Raw genomic sequence first — 19131 nt, 5'->3', positions numbered from 1 at the left:
GTTTAAATATATCCTATATAATAAAGAGATAATATGCAAATTGACTGTCACACCCTCTCACAAGATGGCCACCCCCATGTGGGCACAAGATGGCCAGCAGGAGAGGGCAGTTAGGGGCAACCAAGCCTGCAGGGGAGGGTAGTTAGGGGTGACCAGGCCGGCAGGGGAGGGCAGTTAGGGGTGACCAGGTCAGCAGGGGAGGGCAGTTGGGGACAACCGGGCTGGCAGGGGAGCAGTTAGGCGTCGATCAGGCTGGCAGGGGAGTGGTTAGGGGGTGATCAGGCTGGCAGGCAGGCAAGTGGTTGGGAGCCAGCAGTCCTGGATTGTAAGAGGGATGTCTGACTGCCGGTTTAGGGATCCCATGGGGTTGGGCCTAAACTGGCATCAGACATCCCCCAAGGGGTCCCAGATTGGAGAGGGTGAAGGCTGAGCTAAGGGACACCCCCCACCCAGTGCATGAATTTCATGCACTGGGCCTCTAGTATATATATATATTACTCTTAGTGTAGATAAGCCTACTAAAGGACATTTTAGTGCAAATCCAACAAGTAGCATTTATTTAAGAAAAAACTGATTATCCATTCCCTTTTTATTCATAATATCAGGCAAAATATGAGCTCAAACTTAATTTAGGCACATTTATATAAAATGTATATACAGCCAGACCTATATTTCTATAAAGGTAATATGTGTAAGATCCATATTTATTAGTGTAATTTAGAAAAGAATCATTTGTTTTACCAAAGGATTCTTCCCTTTGCAAAAGCAATCACTATTGGAGTCCTTTAAATAAATATGAAGTTTTCCAGGATAAGACAAAATTATAATTTAATTCTTCATTTAACTTACACAAAACATTACAAGAATACATTTAAAGCAAATTTATGAATTATAAATTTAAAATGGGTAGTTGTTATGGAATTTAAAAGCCATAAGGAATGGTTTACACTCTGCATGCCAGAAATCTCCCTTCTCACACCAACTAGCAGAGGTAGCTGGAGCACCGTGGAGAACAGAAATCCAAGGGCGAGGATAAAAGAGGGCATCACAGAGGAGTTCTCTACCTTAAACTTGAAAGCAGGCAACAGCTGCACGAGTGTCATGATGTTACCATCCTTGATTAGGCACAGAAAAACAGCACTAATGAATCCTGTAGGGCAGTGGTTCTCAACCTTGGCTGCACATTAGAACCACCTGGGAATCTTTTTAAAATGCTGATTTCGGGGCCTCAGCCTCCGGAAATTCTGTTTCTTTGTTATGGGGTGAGGCCACAACATTATTAACATAGAAACAGAATTTCCTGATGATGAGGCCCAGAAATCAGGATTTTAAAAAGATTCCCAGGTGATTCTAATATGCAGCCAAGATTGAGAACCACTGCTTTAAAAGAACACCAAAAAAGAAAAAAGAAAAAAAAGAGGTAACTTCAAATCCTAAATGGGACGAAGGCTCTGGATCCAGATCACCTGGGGACTTCTCAGCTCTCCCCCTCACTACTGTGTCGCTTTAGCAAGTTAGTTACCTCAGTACTCAGCTGTACAATGAGATAAGAACTACCTCATAGGGTCAACATTACAATTAAATGAGAAAATGACTATGAAACACTCAATGTGGTGGCACATTGCTGGTCCTCAAGAATTATTAGGATTTACTGGTCTAGGGCAGCCGTGGGCAAACTATGGCCCGCGGGCCGGATCCTGCCCGTTTGAAATGAATAAAACTAAAAAAAAAAAAAAAAAAAAAAGACCGTACCCTTTTATGTAATGATGTTTACTTTGAATTTATATTAGTTCACACAAACACTCCATCCATGCTTTTGTTCCGACCCTCCAGTCCAGTTTAAGAACCCATTGTGGCCCCCACCCCTGGTCTAGGGTCATTCGGGGTCACTCATTTAACCCATCCTTATAACATACTGCCAACTCCCAACAGGCAATATAAACCCTTCACTGTTAAATCCTGATGACCTACTCAGCTGTCTGTATGTACTGAAAATATGAACCTTTGACAATGTTGTACGCCAAACAGCAAGACCCTAGAGCAGCGGTTCTCAACCTGTGGGTCGCGACCCCTTTGGCGGTGGAACGACCCTTTCACAGGGGTCGCCTAAGACCATCCTGCATATCAGATATTTACATTACGATTCATAACAGTAGCAACATTACAGTTATGAAGTAGCAACGAAAATAATTTTATGGTTGGGTCACCACATGAGGAACTGTATTTAAAGGGCCAGAAGGTTGAGAACCACTGCCCTAGAGACCACGACCAGAGTCCGTGCGATTCTGGACCAGTTCCAGAAGCAAACCTCTAATAAGTAATAGCCCATTTCCTGACACACTAACATTATGTAGCCACCAGGCTCTCCCCATGTTTGTTAGTAACCCATTGAGTCACCAAATTAAACAAGTGGTTTCTATAGTCTTAATTTATGCTGCACCCCCTTTTCAAAACAGCAAACTTATCAGTAAAATATCTCTCTATGTAACACAAAATTCTAACTGAAATATTCTTTTCTGGTTTCTAAAAATCTGCTGTGAAATCTGTTCAGCTATTCAAACTCATTCAATTCCCTTCCTCTTCTCCCCTCCCCACCATACCTGACAGAAAATCCTTCAAACTAATATGAGTAGATGATGACTAGTTTTACGCTTTACACTCATCTGCTGTCTCCATTAACTCAATGGCCAACACAGCCACAGTTTTGTTTGAAACCTCAAACACAAGCATAATAGCTACATCAGTCATCTTGCTCTTCTCATCTTCAAGTCAACGATGACAGACAGGAAAAGCAGAGACACTAATACATTTCTCCTCAAAACACATACATATGCATACACTTTGTTCTTCCCCAAAGCCCCACAAGGATAACAGACAGCAAATCATGCCCACAAACCAAACACAAAATTTCATCTAATTTTAGAAAAAGAATAACAAGGAACCAGAGAAAAGCTCTCTCTGGAATAACTCAATCCTCAAATCAGGGAATTCAAAGAGCATAATATGGAAAAACCAACAGCCTTAATTCTCTCCTGCGGGATACTAATTCTATCAGTGTCAAATCAAAATGAACAATATTTTTTTTTTTTGAAGATACCACAAAAGTTTGAAATCTCTCCTTTAAAAAAAAAAAAAAAGCCCACTTACAGAGAAAATATCTAACTGTATGATTTCTGAGCACAGGTGCTATTTGGTTGCTGTGTATTAGTTTGCTATGATTTCAAATTCACTTGCTTATGACTTTAATAAAGTTGTTTTAATCCATGTGTTTATGACAAGACAAATAAAAGCTGTTTTTAGAAGTTGTTTGGATAGAAGAATGTGTCAGGATGCCATCATCTCATCTGTTGTCGCTGATTATCACTCAATAGCCCAGCTGCTGAGGGTCCCCACTGGGGCCTTACGGATAAGAACATGGAGAGAAGCAACTATGGCAAGGGGACATTTAGAGAATTTATGAGGACGACTGGAGAGTTTGCGTCTGGGCAAGGTGACACTTTGCTGATGTAAAGAGCTCTCTGAAGATCACTGGGGCATTAGCTCCTGTCTCCATGAGGCAATTCCTCCTAGACAGTGGTGAAAGCAGAGAAGCAGCCCCCACCCCCACCCCCCCCCCCACCCCCGCAAAGATCATCCTGCTCATCGACATGGGAGCATGGTTCCCTAGCAACGTGCTCTAGCAACAAGAGCAGCTGGTGTCAGCTCTCCATTGGCCAACTACCCCTCCCGAGTGCCTACTCATGTAAAAAGGGACACCTACCGGTAATCTGAATTTTGACTTTATTCCTTTCATCTCCCCTTGCCTGAAACAATAATGTAATTAAGCTATCACTGCCTCGGAGTACATTATTTCTTTCAGGCCTACTATGAGACATTATCCTAGTAAGTCATGAAGATGTAATGTACAGTATAGGGAATATAATCAATAATATCGCTATAACTGTACGGTGACAGTTCGTTACTAGACTTGTGGTGATCAATTTGTAAGGTACAGAAATGCTGAGTCCTTATGTTGTACACCTGAAACTAATATATTGTATATCAACTATACTTCAATTTTTTTAAAAAGCGGCATTTTCCTGTGTGCTATTGGCTTATGAAATTCACTGTGTTAAATAAATTGCTGGCAAAGACAAAATCAGTCTCTGAGCATAATTTTACTACCCAAAATACTGGTTTACTCCAAACCTGTTCTTCTCCCACCATACTCTTTTAAAAACAAGATGAAAAACGTATTTGTTTTTTAAAAAAATGACCTAATTATATTTACGTCTAGAACAGCGGTTCTCAACCTGTGGGTCACGACCCCTTTGGTGGTCGAACAACCCTTTAACAGGGGTCGCCTAAGACCATCCTGCATATCAGATATTTACATTACGATTCATAACATAGCAACATTACAGTTATGAAGTAGCAACGAAAATAATTTTATGGTTGGGTCACAACATGAGGAACTGTATTTAAAGGGCCGGAAGGTTGAGAACCACTGGTCTAGAAGTACCCTTTATTTGTAATTTAAAGTCTCACAGCCAGGTGTTGTTATGGGATTAATTTGCTCAGCCCCAGACAATATGGTTCTTCCCTTTCTGGAAGCTGTGACCAAGACGGCTGCTGCTGAATCTGAGTAAAATTCTGTACTTCTTTTTCCCTGGAACTCCCAAGCGAAGAAAAGACAAGCTATAATCTAATCGCTTTGGGGGGGTACTGCTCAGATACTAAGAACCTTCATATCTTCTCTTTAAGGAGAGAAACCCTTTTCTTTAGTAATCCTAAACAACCTGTCCAAAATAAAGAGCATGGATTAAGACTCTTAACCAAAACTCCGATTAACTAGGTAAAATTCTCATTAGCAAAAGACAGCTGAATAGCAACAAACTGCAACAGATTTATACAAAAATGTAATGTCTTTAACAGGACTTGGGGAGGAAGAACATTTCATGAAAGTCTTATTTACCACATCAAGCCTACGTTCTGGTTTTTTTGCTATCCAGAGTCCAAGTGAATAGACCTTTAAATTCCAGAAGGCAAAGGACTATTCTAGCCAGAATTTTTGAAACGTAGTCATTAAAGTATTTTTTTAATGAAAAACAGTTATTCTATCAACCCAAGACTACCCAATGAAGAAAATGTCAGAAAACCTCATTAAGGCCTAACAATATATTAAGAAATATGCATTGTGTTAACAAACCTAAATTATGTTTCTCACTCGGTTGGTTATATAAATCACAAAAGTTCCTAAAATGATTGTTCCATTACATGAGAAAGTGAATACACTATTTTCTAAAAGCGTATGTATAAGTCAAGGAGTCTCAAGCGTTTTGCAGATGTATCACAATGCTAAAAACTGTTTTAAATGCACTGAGGAAATACTACAAATTCCCGAAGGTTCTAATCAACGTCCTAGTTATTTTCCACTTGCTCCACAGCACCCCAAAATCCCTGCTCTGCTCTGCTCTGCTCCTGGCCTGGGAGGATGAACCTGCACAGATCATGACCTAGGCTCCCCACCTGGGTGCTAGAAATGGAAGTCACTGGCACAGACCTACAAACAGAGGGAGGAGGGGGCAGGGAGCATCCCCTCCCTCCCTGCCTGCCTCAAAGCCAGCTCCCCTGGGCCCTCCTCCACAATGTCCGCTCTCTGCTCTGCTCTTCTCTGGGGAATTAAGGGCTTCTTGCTGTTGCTATTCCCTGGGTGCTGCACCATCCTTTGTTTGTTCCCTAACCTCTACAATCTCTTCATTCGCACCATCAAGGATGAAATTTCTTTTCTTGCTGGGACCTTGCCTGATGCAGCTAACAATACCAAGTCTGGTTAGTAAAAAACAGTCCACTATCTAAAGAAATCCAATTAAAAAGTTTAAAAAGGACTTAAGATCTATATGGACATTATTTATATATTACTGCTATCTGTATAATTATATAAAAATTAAATATAACTAGCTTACTTCCACATGAAGCTGGTTAATACGCTGAAATATTCATCACAATTAAATTTAGGTGTGTAATTTCACACTGCATTGTTCTCTCAAGATAAATGCAAGAAGGCTGAAATAAGCTTTAAAAAAAAAATCAATGAAGAGATTCTGGTAACTGATATTTCACTTTCATCTACCTGGTTAATCCAAGTAATTTTGTTGTTCTTGTTATTGTTGAAGCCCTCTCTAAGCACAGGATGAAAAAAAAAACGTTTAAACCAACAGTTCTCAAATTTTGATAGGCAAATAAATCAACTTAGGAGCTTGTTAAAATGCTAACGCCCAGGCCCCACCCACACCTCCCTGATACCTGTTTTCAGTAGTGCCCCAGGTATTTCTGATGCACACCTAAATTTCAGAACTATTTAAAACTGGCCAACTTCAAGATTCCACCCAAACTTCCAATATATTGCTTTTTTTCTTTTGAATTCATATTCCACATTAAACATTGTCCAAAAGAAAAAAATAATAACCAAACCATAGTAACAATAATAATGCCAGTATGATATGTGCTTTACATGTAATATCAGTTAGTTCAGTGCTCGCAAGAACTACACCAGTTAAGTAGCATTGTTGCCTCCATTTTACAAATGAGAAAACGAAAGCCCAGAGAAACGAAGTAACCTGACCAATGGTAATCAGTGGCAAAACCAGGATCACCTCAGGTCTGCCTGTCCTCTTACCCAGGAGCTGGACAACCAAGCATTTGTACATTTAAGGAGGATTAAGCCTGAGGGCCAAGCAAAACAATAACCCTCCCTGTCCCCACCCTCTCCCCAACTCCAACCACTCACCCAACAAGCTCTCTTGACTCTCCCCACCCATCCCTCACTCACCAAGGTGTGCCACCTACATGGTGTGCCACCACAATGGCACAAGTCTATATGTATACCAGCACCCTTTCCACAGGAGTACCTGCCACATGCCAAATACTATAAAGGATCCAAAATCCAGCTCCGAGTATGGGCTTCGGGCTTGAGCAAATTTAACATCTCTGTGCTACGGTCTCCTAATCTGTAAAATGAGGGTCCTGATGCTAAGTGCACTGAACACAGTGAGCTAATGAGTTAAAGTACTTGCTTGACACAGGACCTGAGCAAGAGCTCAATAAACAATAACTGCTATTAAAATTCTACTTTGCCAACCACCTCTCTTACAAAATTCAACATATCAGTCAGTACAAGGTCTGATTTATTTTCTCACAGCTCTGTGTCCTGGGACTATGATAAAAGATAGAACATATCTTATTTTCAGGAGTACACTGGTAACAGTGTGTAACTCAGTGGACTGAATGCCAGGAGTAGAATATTCTAGAGCAAATGAGTCTTTTAGTAGCCCTGAAATTGTACCACTTTGACAACTGTCTATTTCCCAACTTTAGAGTCAGCCCGGTTGATTACATACTAGTATAGAGTCTATAATTACCTTAATTCAAAACAATAATAAAATGTCACTTGGTCTTAATTTATGACTGCATCATCAGCACTTTGAACAATGCCTAGCCCATGGTAAATACTCAAATATTTGTTAAATGAATGAAGGTATAAAGGTACCAATGAAGACACACCTTAGCTCATTACTACAAAAAACAAGTATAATCATCAGATCAAGAACAATGTGCCAATAACTTGTTATTTTCAAAATTCCCTCAGAACATTTTTCTTCTTTCTTTTTAACTAACAGTTGACTTTTCTTTAAAAACTCTTCAACTAGAAAAGTTAATGTTAAAGTGGTTCCATGATACATCACACTCATCATTCTACCTTACTTTAAAAACAAACTATTTAACAATGAGCATTTCAGTGACCATCTGAATTAAAGCCATAAAATGAAATAAGCACTGCTAAGAGATTAACCATAACTAACATCGAAGAGATGGAGAGCTGGGGGAAGAGAGATCACTACGAAATACACAGAGAGGAGTTCCATTCTCAGCTATGCTTCTAAGCAGCCACATAAGTGACCTTGAACAGGTACTTAATTTCTGTCTCCATTTACTCATCTTCAGTATAGGAATAAGTTTACCACATCTACTTCATGAAGCTGTTTTAAGGACCAAGTACACATAAACTAATTTCCAAAACAATAAAGCACCATACAAAGGTATGTTAACCTTTAATATAAACATCTTCAGATTTTAAATGTTTCTATTCATCTTTTTTTATGTCTCTGCGTATTTAAATTTAGTTAGTTCTTGATTATCTACATCTGCACACACACACAGGTGTATTACAGATCATCCATTAATAATTTATATTAAGCCCTTGGATGATGGTTTTGTATTTACAGTTGAGTATCCTTGTGATATTGAGATATGGTGGAGTATCCTCAAGATGCAAAATTCTTAATAGTTCAAACCAAATAATGAAACACCTGTAAAAGTAGTCACGCAACTCAGCCTTATCATTTTTCTTCCTATCATTTACCTAATTACATTCTACCGCTGAAATGACGCCTAGTTTGTTATAAAAGATGAACTTTGTGTGCTCATTTATGTTATTATAGTTCAAGGGACATTTCTGAAATAAACATGAGCCATATCTAAATTAAAAAGCAAATTTTAAAAAAAAAACTGTCTAAATAGTACAGTTGACAATTTAATCATACACTGAAAGCAAGTCTTTCCCCCTCCCCCGCCCCCAAATTAGAGAATTATACAACATTTAAAGGACAGCTACTGCATGTACAGGTAACAATCTGTCTAATTTGAGGAAAATTTTTAAGTTCTCTCCTAAGCAGTAACATTATACTATTCATTTTAGCTACAATAAAAACCAGTGTTACATTACAACCTAATTCTAGTTCCTATAAACCCATCAAAATAAAAAGTGCACAATAGGTATAATAGTCTGGAATTTACACCAGAAATGATAAAGCAACATCATATTACTGTTCAAGGCTGTCATCTTAAGAATTAAGAAACAGATGCATGAATTCAAAATTAGTTCCTGGCCTCTCTCATCGTCACTCCTGTGTGCCTTCTTCAACCCTCAAGCCACACTCTTTAACACAGCGTCAGTTCTGCAGGTTTATTTGAACAGTCTACCAAACGAATTGAGATCAAAGCAACCAGGTCTGTCTAAAAGGGTTTTGAGACTTGGGTGTGAATCCAGCCTTTGTCCTTCTGGAGCTACATGACCTTGAGCAAATATTTAGTATTTAGAGATATGCCTAAACTTCCCCATGTGTAAAAGGACAAGACCACCAACCTTGAATCCTTTTGTACATCAAGTCCCTCAGTTAGTGCTCTGCTTATGGCTGATGCCTAATAAATGGGTGACAACAGTCTTAAAGGGCCAGTTCACAAATTATGAGGTATCTCATTAAGGGGGAATCACAATTAACCTGTCTGAAATGTATTAAAGTTGCAATGCTTTTTTCAATCTTTTACTTAAAATGTTTTAACATAGAGAAGTGAAAATTTCACAAAGGCTGGAAATCTTTTAGAAACTGACCTTTTACATATCAATGATGAAGATTCGATTATCAATATATATAGTGGCAATTGGTAAATTTTTTCAAAAATGTTTCGGGTGCTTCCATGGTCAAACGTTCTAAAACTTTCTGAAGAAAGTTGTATTTTAGAACCCGGAGACAGCCCAGTTGTCTAAACAATGGGCTACATGATCCACCACAGTCTCCAGGCAAAGTCACAACAGGATGAGAAAAGAGCCTTCAGCCTCTCTCAGATTTCCTGGCCACTGTTATTTTAAAACTTGATCACATAAACATAAACAGATGAAAAAATCCATTTCAGATAAGCCCCATGGGTTATGATTTATGATCTTGTTTTAAATACCTCATAAATTTACATTAAATATTGCAATATCTTATTACATTTTCCTCACTTGTATTTGCACACACTCATGAAAAATATATTTGTTATATATATTCTATAGAGTTTTTAATCATGATTATCTTTTCTTAAAGTCATTCATCACTTTTGTAACTCCCTTTTAAAATTAGTTCTTGCACACAAAAATGTAACTTAAAAAGCTGGGAGAACAATAAATAGCGTGTCACATAGAACATACAAACGCAACAGGCAAATCTGCGTAAGACTAAAATGACTTCTGTTTACCACTGTGCACGTAATTCCCGCGCAACTGAAAATACTCCCAAATGCGCTGGGTATTTAAAAGTCAATGAGTTATTCTGAAGAGTTGCATTGTTTCATGCTCTGGCTATAGCTCAATTTGTGGTGTTTCTAAAGTGAATGATAAAAGACACCAAGGTCATTTTTTTTCACTAAACAATTTCCAATTTGAAAACCACAACCCAAGACCTCTATGAAGTTTAGTTAATTTGTACAGAAATGCCATTTTGCTGCCAACCTTTGTACCATGACCATTACCAGCCCAAGTTCAACATTCACATTTTATGGTGTGAACAGTGTCAGCTAAATCTTAAGAACGTGAATTTTTTAAACTCTCAAACCCTGACTATGTTTAAATATTCTGCATCTACACCCCCAGAGCGGAACAGCATGTTACATGAGACTTTAGCATGTACAGCAGTCTGTTACGCTCCTCGCTAATACCTGTAGGTTCTCACCGAAGCACTTCACCACACACTTCAGGCCACGTACAATGTAACGTGCTTCTGAAACTGAATGCACATATTCCTGACACAGGTGCTCCAGAAATAAAAGTTACTTCCTATTCCAAAATCCCAGATTCGGGCATTTCCACTGTTTTACGGAGTTTTGTCAATTAACAAATATTAAAAAGCTATTGTTAGGCAACCTACAAATTAACATACTCAAAGGACTGGTCCACCTAAGGACTGACAATACAGACGGAGACCGTCCCAGCCTGATCAGCTACATGATTAAACTATTAGTCAGCTGATCCTCACACCCCAGGACAAACGACATTATTCCTGCCCTGCACTTCAAGCTTGTTTACGAAAGAGAAAACGATCACGGAGCGCCAGAGTCGGACACCTGAGTGCTCCGCTCCTACCTGGAGCAGAGACGACGCCCCAAGGTATCCGGGTGATGATCACCCCGTGAAAGGAGCCTCTCCCCGCCGGCGGCTGGAAGTGAGAGCCGGCCGTGCGCTCCGCGAGCCGCCGCCGCCCGGGCCCCCCCATCACCTGCTGCACCTATCGGAGTCCCCGGAGGGGAACCGCGCCGTGGGCCACCGGGGCGGCCTCAGGGAGGCCTCCAAGCAGGACGCGGGGCGCGAGGGGCCGGGCTCCGGGACACTCACCTGTGCGGACACGAAGGCAGGTGCGCGCTGGCGGGGCTCCCTGTCGCCGCGGAGGCTGGAGGGCGGGCCGGGCGGTGAGGAGGTGAGCGCAGAGGCCGGTGACGCGGACCAGCCCAGGACGGGGCGGAGGCGGCGACCGGGCGGCTCCTCGCTTCCTGCTCGGACAGATCCCGGTCCGTCTCCGCCCGCCAGCCGGCGCCCCACCGAGTCCCCGGCCCCGCCGCGCGCACGTCACGGCTACGGAGCGCCCGAGGGGGCGGGGGCGCCGCGGGCCGGGGCGGGCCGGCCGGGCAGGGCCGCGTTCCGGGAGGGGGCGCTCGGCGCCCGGGGCCGCCCGCCGCCCCGCCCCTCCGCTCGCCCAGCTCCGCGGCCGCCGCCTCGGGCTCGGGGTGGGCGCGGCGGCGCGGGGAGGGGCCGCCGCGGGCCTAGCTGACTCCTGGTCCCGCCCCCGCGAAAGGGCCGGCTCGGCTGTGAGGTTTGCAGCCCTGCAGGGCGAGTCCTCTGCGCCGGAGACGGAGACGGTGCAGACGGTGTTCCGGGCGAGCGCTGGCCATCGAGGGGCGAGCACCCCGAGCGGTGCGGGCCGCAGCGAGGAGGTGCTGTCGCCGAGGACAGAGCCGCGGCGCCCTCGGCTGCGGCGCAAGGGGCTGGGGCTGGGGCTGGGGAGGGAGCACCTTCCTGCGACAGACTGTGGATTCTGCTGTTGGGAGCAGGGGGTCCAGGATGAACATGCCCCCCCGTTGACTTATTAAAGCTCCGATCGTCTCTGTCGTTTAAATGTTATTGTTTCTGTAAATGACATGCCAATGAGTCATATTTGAAAATTAAATATGAAGTAGCTGTGCAAATTGGATGGTATGAAAACCTACATTGCCTTTACGACTAAAGGACGCGTCTTTTAAGACAATAAAATGGTCGTTTACTATAATGCTAAATGTCTCCGCTGGAAAAAATAAATAAAAAGCAAAAGATACCTACATACGAGAATTATAGTTTTTTTCCTGCAACATGTCCGAGTAGCAACTAGAAAACTTCAGGAAATCGACACGATTCTGATAAGAGGCAAGTTTCAGATATTCAGATGTTGCAGTTCTTTGGGTGGAAAGGGTAGGATGAGATATTTTAGGGTACAACTAAAACATTGACCAAATAGGGAAGTAAGAAAGAGGAAGAGAAACCAGGAAAGGAAATAATTTACAGCAATCTCAGAAGTTTAGTTCCAGATTGCCAGGAGGTAAATCTTAAGTATATATAAAACTAGATTTTAAAACGAATGGGGGGGGGGGGTGGAGAGAACAGGAGGAGAGGAAAACTTCAGTTCACTGCTTTGACTTCATTTTGGATGTCAGACTAAAAGGCTTTGACAGACCGATAGAAGCCTGCACAGTTTATTGTGATGCCCTGTGATTTTTTTTCTTTCCCTTGTCCATCACTTCCAATCCATTACTGAGTCCTTTTGCTTCTAGTTCCACGTCTCTTTTATGTTTCCAATCCCTCTTTATTGTCTAGTTTCAAGCCATCGTTTTAGGTCTTGCATACTGTTTTAGCAACCTAACCAAATCTAAGTTTTCCGGGCCGCAGTCTTATCCACTTATAATCCAGTCTCTACAATGCCACCAGGTTTATGTTTTATAAAGTAAAAGTCTGATTATGTACGCCTCTTTTTAAACTCCTATAGTGGCACTCCACTACCCATAGTACAAAGTCCAAACTCCTTAAGATGTCTTACATGATCCTCCAACTGTTTTTGTTTGGCTAGCAGAGTAGGGATCTCTTGTTAAAATACAACTAAAAACAAGTGGAGAAAAGGAAACACTAGTTCACTGCTGGTAGGAATGCAGATTGGTGCAGCTCTATGGAAAACAGTATGGAGTTTCCTCAAAAAATTAAAAATGGAACTGCTGTTTGACCCAGCGATACCACTTCTGGGAATATATCCTAAATCTTGAAATACCAATCAGAAAGAATATATGCACCCCTATGTTCGTAACAACAATATTTACAACTAGAATTTTGTGTGCTTGGGGGGTGGGGGTCCCTCAGCCTGGCCTGCGCAGTCTAGTACCCTTTTGGGGATGTCCGCCAGCCAACAGGCAGACATCCCTCTCGCAGTCCAGAACCCCTCACTCCTTATCGCCCACCTGCTCGCTACTCCTTAGTGAGCCCAGCTTCTGGCTGAGCAGCGCTCCCCCTGTGGGAGCACACTGACCACCAGGGGGCAGGTCCTGCATTGAGCATCTGCCCCCCTGGTGGTCAGTGTGCATCATTGCATATTAGGCTTTTATTATATAGGATAGCTAAGATTTGGAAACAATGCAAGTGCCCCTCAGTAGGTGAGTGGATAAAAAAGCTGTGGTGCACTTACACAATGGAATACTATGCAGCAGTAAAAAAGAAGGATCTCTTACCCTTTGAGACAGCATGGATGGACCTGGAGACTATTATGCTAAGTGAAATAAGCCAATCAGAGAAAGACAAATATCACATTTGTGGATTTGTGGAATTTAATGAACAAAATAAATTGACCAACAAAATAAGACCCAAGGCATCGAACAGACTGACATATCTTGGTGTGTGTGTGGCGGGGGGGGGGGGGGGGGCAGGAGAGGGGGGGAGGAAGAAGAGATAAACCAAAGAAGTTATAGACCTACTAGTGCCCAGTGCACGGATTTGTGCACATTGAAATGAAATTAGAAGGTGGCCTGTGGGGCAGGACTGGGTGAGAGGGGCCAGACACGCCCTGGAGCCAACTTCCCACAGTCCCTCCCCACAGGCTGCACCTGAGGCGGCACCGTGACTCAAAGGGCGTCTGCAGAGTGAGTGGGGTCCCTCCGGCAGGTGGGGTCCCTCAGCCTGGCTTGCGGGGATAGGGCTGAAACCGGCTCTTTGACATCCCCCAAGGGGTCCCAGATTGTGAGAGGGTGGTTCTCGGGTGATGCACCCTGGAATCGGGCTCCCTCTTCTCTGGTTCCAGGGTGCATCACCGAGAACGGCCACTGCCAAGTCACTGCATCTCAGCAGCTCCTGTGTTGAGCGTCTGCCCCCTGGTGGTCAGTGTATGTCATAGCTACCGGTTGGAGCGACTGCCCAACCCCCCCCCACCACCGTGTTTATTGTGCATCATAGCTACCAGTTGGATGGTCGGACTGTCGCTTAGTCTTTTATATATAGAGATATGCATAGCCCATGGACACAGACAGTAGGGTGGTGAAGGCCTGATGCGGGGAGGAGTAGGGGCAGGGTGGAGAAGGGAAATGCGGGACATCTGTAATACTGTCAACAATGAAAATATATATTTTAAAATGCAATTAAATGTGAATGCCCTTTGATTGTTCCTGCTCTATCATTATCCTAAACCCCATAAAACTGTCCTAACCAAGCTTCTTCACACAATGTCACCTGCCTATCTTTGAAATTCGCATTTTTAACCACTTCCTTAGCCTTGCTTACTCCACTCTCACTTCCACCCACTGCCCTTCTCCATTTCTTGTATTTTACATTCAAGCCATTCTGAAGTGCTTATTATTATTATTATTACATTGGAATGTTGCCATGTTAAATCCAATTAATCCTTCAGAACTAAGCCTTCCCTTCCAAGAAGTCCCCCCAAACTCCCTTATTCCAAAACGTAGGTGCAGTTTGGTGCTCTTTTCCATCTCTCACTCAGCACCTACTGCACATATCTCTTCCAACACTTACTTCATTATTGCTGCTTTAGTTTACTTGTAAATACCAACCAACTGGACTATCAGCTCCTTGAGGGCCGAGTAGGAGACTTGTTTATCTTTGTGTCCCAAGTGCCAAGCATGATGGCATTCACATGGCAGGCACTCATTAAACAGTGCCTATTATTATTATTATTATTATTACTAGAGGCCCGGTGCACAAAATTTGTGCACTCGGTGCAAGGGAGTGGGGGTCCCTCAGCCCAGCCTGCACCCTCTCACAGTACGGGAGCCCTCGGGGGGTGTCCGGCTGCTGCAGAGATGGCAGGAGAGGCTCCCACCATCGCTGCTGCACTTGCCAGCTGTTAGCCTGGCTTCTGCCTAAGCTGCGCTCCCCCTGTGGAAGCACACTGACCACCAGGGGGCAGCTCCTGAATTGAGCGTCTGCCCCCTGGTGGTCAGTGCACGTCACAGCAATCAGTCATTCTGCTGTTGGGCCAAAACCAGCTCTCCGACATCCCCCAAGAGGTCCCAGATTGCGAGAGGGCACAAGTCAGGCTAAGGGACCGCACTGGTGCACAATCAGGGTGGGAGAGGGACACAGGAAGTTGGCCATCCGGGGAGGGACCGCAGAAGGGCTCCAGGGCATGTCCAGCCCATCTCAGTCCTGATCGGCCGGACCCCAGTAGCAAGCTAACCTACTGGTCAGAGCATTTGCCCCTGGTGGTCAGTGAACATCCGACCGGATGACCAGACACTTAGCATATTAGGCTTTTATTACATAGGACTAGAGGCCCAATGCACGAAATTTGTGCAAGGGCCTTGGCCCTGGTCTCTGCCCACTGCTGCCACCAAGGCCAGGGGCCTCTGCCACCTCTACCTGGGCCCCCACCCACTGTGGCTTTGTCCAGAAGGAAGGACGTCCAGAAGGATGGCCAGTCTAATTAGCATATTATGCTTTTATTATTATAGATTATTGAATAAATGGGACAGATGGGTGAACAAACAGTAAGAGAATTGACAATTTTGGAAAATTGCATATACTGTTGTTAAGCATGGTGGATATAACTGTGTCATATTTGCATCCAAATCTGCACTTAACAATTATTTCATATTTACATTTGTAGGTTTTTCTAATTTGTTGTCGCTCATTAAATATTGGTAAGACTCTCCTCAGAGTTCCCTTGTACTGTCCCCCCTCTTAAGCCATATGCAAGATTTTGTAATATTTTTTCCTTCGTTTTTACAAAAATCTATATCATAGTCATTTATAGAGTCTCGACAGTCTCCCTGACTGATATCTACCTTAACGGCTTCAACTGCATCTGTGTTACTAACTCCTAAAGTAAGGGAGCCCCAACACCCCAAAGAAACTCATTCTCTTTTCCTTCCCAATTGCCTCAAATGATCCCCTTGCCAATGGACCCATAATTAAAATCATGGTATTACCAGCTACTAGTCTCAAGAAGTCACCCAGAACTTCTCCCCTTCCTCACTCCTAATTTTGAAGTCACTGGGTTCAGTTCATTCTATGTCCTAAATTATTTCTAAATTGATGTCTCCATCCTCCCTTAGACCAGGCCATCATCTTTTATCTGAACTCTTTACATGACCTCTGCTTATTGTAGTCCATTCTTTCACCACTCCCCCCGCCAAATCTAATTATGTCATCCACTATCTCAAGTCCTAGTGACTTTCAGATCAATTAAAACTCATTTATGCTCGGCCAGTGTTGCTCAGTGGTTGAGTGTTGGCCTATGTACCAGGAGGTCAGGGTTCAATTCCCGATTCCGTACAGGTTGTGGGCCTGATTCCCAGGAGGCAGCCAGTGCATGATTCTCTCTCATCATTGATGTTTCTATCTCTCTCTCCCTCTCCCGTCCTCTCTGAAATGAATAAAAACATTTTACAAAACTCATTTATATGATACTAGAGGCCCAGTGCATGGATTTGTGCACCAGTGGGGTCCCTCGGCCTGGCTTTCGGGGATCAGGCCGAAACCAGCTCTCCGGCATCCCCCAATGGGTCCCGGATTGCAAAAGGGCAGTTCTCGGGTGATGCACTCCGGAATCGGGCTCCCCCCTCTCTGGTTCCGGGTGCGTCACCCGAGAACCACAGCTGCCAAGTCACTGCAGCTCGGCAGCTCCTGCATTGAGCATCTGCCCCCTGGTGGTCATTGCACATCATAGCTACTGGTCAGATGGTTGAACTGTCGGAAAGTTGCTTAGGCTTTTATATATATAGATATAAAATCCTTCACAATCCTGAACCTACTCACATCATAGGAATTCAAACATACCAAGCCCTTCATAGTGTTCCTCTCAATCTTCAAAACTCAATGTATTATTTTCTCTGTCCTGACTCTGGCAAAATTGATTTTTCTTTTCTCTACTTTCCAGAGCACCCATTTCATACCTTTATTGTAGCACTTATTAAGTGGTTTTATAATTATGTTTTTATACTTGTTTGCTCCATAACAACTTTCTAAAATACTGAGCTTTCGCCCAGCCAGTGTTGCTCAGTGGTTGAGTGTCAACCCAAGAACCAAGAGGTCCCTGGTTTGATTCCAGTTCTCAGTCAGGGCACATGCTGGGGTTGTGGGCTGGATCCAGTAGTGGGCATACAAGGAGGCAGCCGATCAATGTTTCTATCATCGATGTCTCTCTATCTCTCTCCCTTCCTCTCTCTCTAAAAATCAATAAAAACTTTTAAATAAATAAATAAATAAAATATTGAGCTTTTTAAAGAAATTCTTCCCTGTTCTTTTTATCCCTAGAAATTAGCACATTGCTTGTCTCATCGAATTAATAATAACAATGCTGAAATGTATTGAATGCTTACTAGGTGCCAGCACTGTTAAGCTCTTTATATATATATATCATCCCATTACATTTTCACAGCCCTTCGAAGGTAGTATGGTGAGCATTTGCTTTTTGCCTCTCTAGCTTCTGAACTCCCATCCTATTTGTGGAGAATTCTTAATTTTGAGTCTTGGTGGGAGCAGGGCCCACCTCACACTTTGGCAAGTGAGTTTGGGCAAAGTCTTTCTCCCCACTATCTGGCAACTAGGGGTTAAGTCAATTGGATGCTCTCACCTGAAACTTGGAATCTGGACAAACTGATACAAAGATGCAGAGATAGAGATAGAGGTAGAGATATCTCACAGTAGTGTAGGTAATTGTAGCAACCAGGGTCTGGTCGTGACAGTGCCAACAGTGACATTCTAAATGATGGCCCTGCACATTTTACTCACCTAGTTCTGCACCATCCCCAGTGATTCTGTGAGCTCCATGGTATTCTACCAATGCATTCTTTTCCTGGATAATTAGTCAGAGTTTCTTTCTGTTATCTTCCACCAAGAACACCAATTCATACAAAAAAAGTTCTATCGCTATTCTCATCTTACAAAAAAAATGATTAGGTGCTCAAGTGTTTATTTAGTGAGTAAATAAGTGACTATTTACATTATAACTTCTAAAAGAAGTTTAGAAGTTTTGATCATTGCCTCAGTTATTAGCAAGTTGCACTGAAGGTAATCATCTGGAACATACAGGAAAACAAATGACAGGAAATAAGCGGGTCACTAAGGAGATTGTCATGATTTTTTTTCCTTAGGATATTATCTCAGCTGATCCTCATATACCACCACCATCTGCGTCTCCCACATTTTATTTTTAGAAAAACCACTAATGTTTAACGTAGTCACTGTAAAATCATAAATCCTTTCTGTAAGAAGACTGAGTGATGTTTTAAACATCATTCCTGAATTTACTCTAGAAAGTAGGCTAATATACTTTTACAATATTTTCAATATAAAGGACTAAAATTAAAGCTAAAATGTCAATAGATACTTTGTTGTTGTTGTTGTTGTTGTTGTTAATCTCACCCAAGGATAGTCCCTCTGTTGATTTTCAGAGACAGTGGGAGGGAGGAAGAAAGATAGAGAGAAACCTTGATGTGAGAGAGAGACATCAATTGGCCGCCTCTTGCATATGCCCCAAGAGGGGCCCGGGATCAAGCCTGCACTTGAAGAGAACAGACCCAAGACCCTTCAGTCCGAGGGCCGATGTTTTAACCACCAAGCAAAATTGGCTAGGGCTGTAAAGATATTTTTTTAAAAAACAATTCATTAACCAGATCACTGCACAATTCTATCATTCTAGCCCTAAGAAATTACTGTAACTATAGTTTCTCTTATTTAAACTCCCAGCTAATTTCCCCTGAATTGTTCTTAGTGTCATTACCATTAAAACTGAAACAACAGCAAAAGTGTAACCA

General features: G+C 42.8%; 1 protein-coding gene across 2 annotated transcripts in view; it reads right to left on the bottom strand.

Moving 5' to 3' along the window:
- The window catches only part of MYO6 (myosin VI), a 139062-nt gene extending 127646 nt beyond the window's left edge, over positions 1–11416 (bottom strand). For both annotated transcript variants that reach the window (XR_013996191.1, XM_081094860.1), the window contains exon 1: positions 11189–11416. The gene's annotated coding sequence lies outside the window, so the exon portion shown is untranslated. The remainder of the gene's footprint in view (positions 1–11188) is intronic.
- Positions 11417–19131: the final 7715 nt, after the last annotated feature.

The sequence above is a fragment of the Myotis nattereri genome (assembly GCF_964212035.1).
Source record: "Myotis nattereri genome assembly, chromosome: 6".
NCBI classification, from domain to species: Eukaryota; Metazoa; Chordata; class Mammalia; order Chiroptera; family Vespertilionidae; genus Myotis; species Myotis nattereri.
The sequence above is the reverse complement of the archived record's forward strand: the minus strand, read 5'-3'. Positions and strand labels throughout refer to the sequence as shown.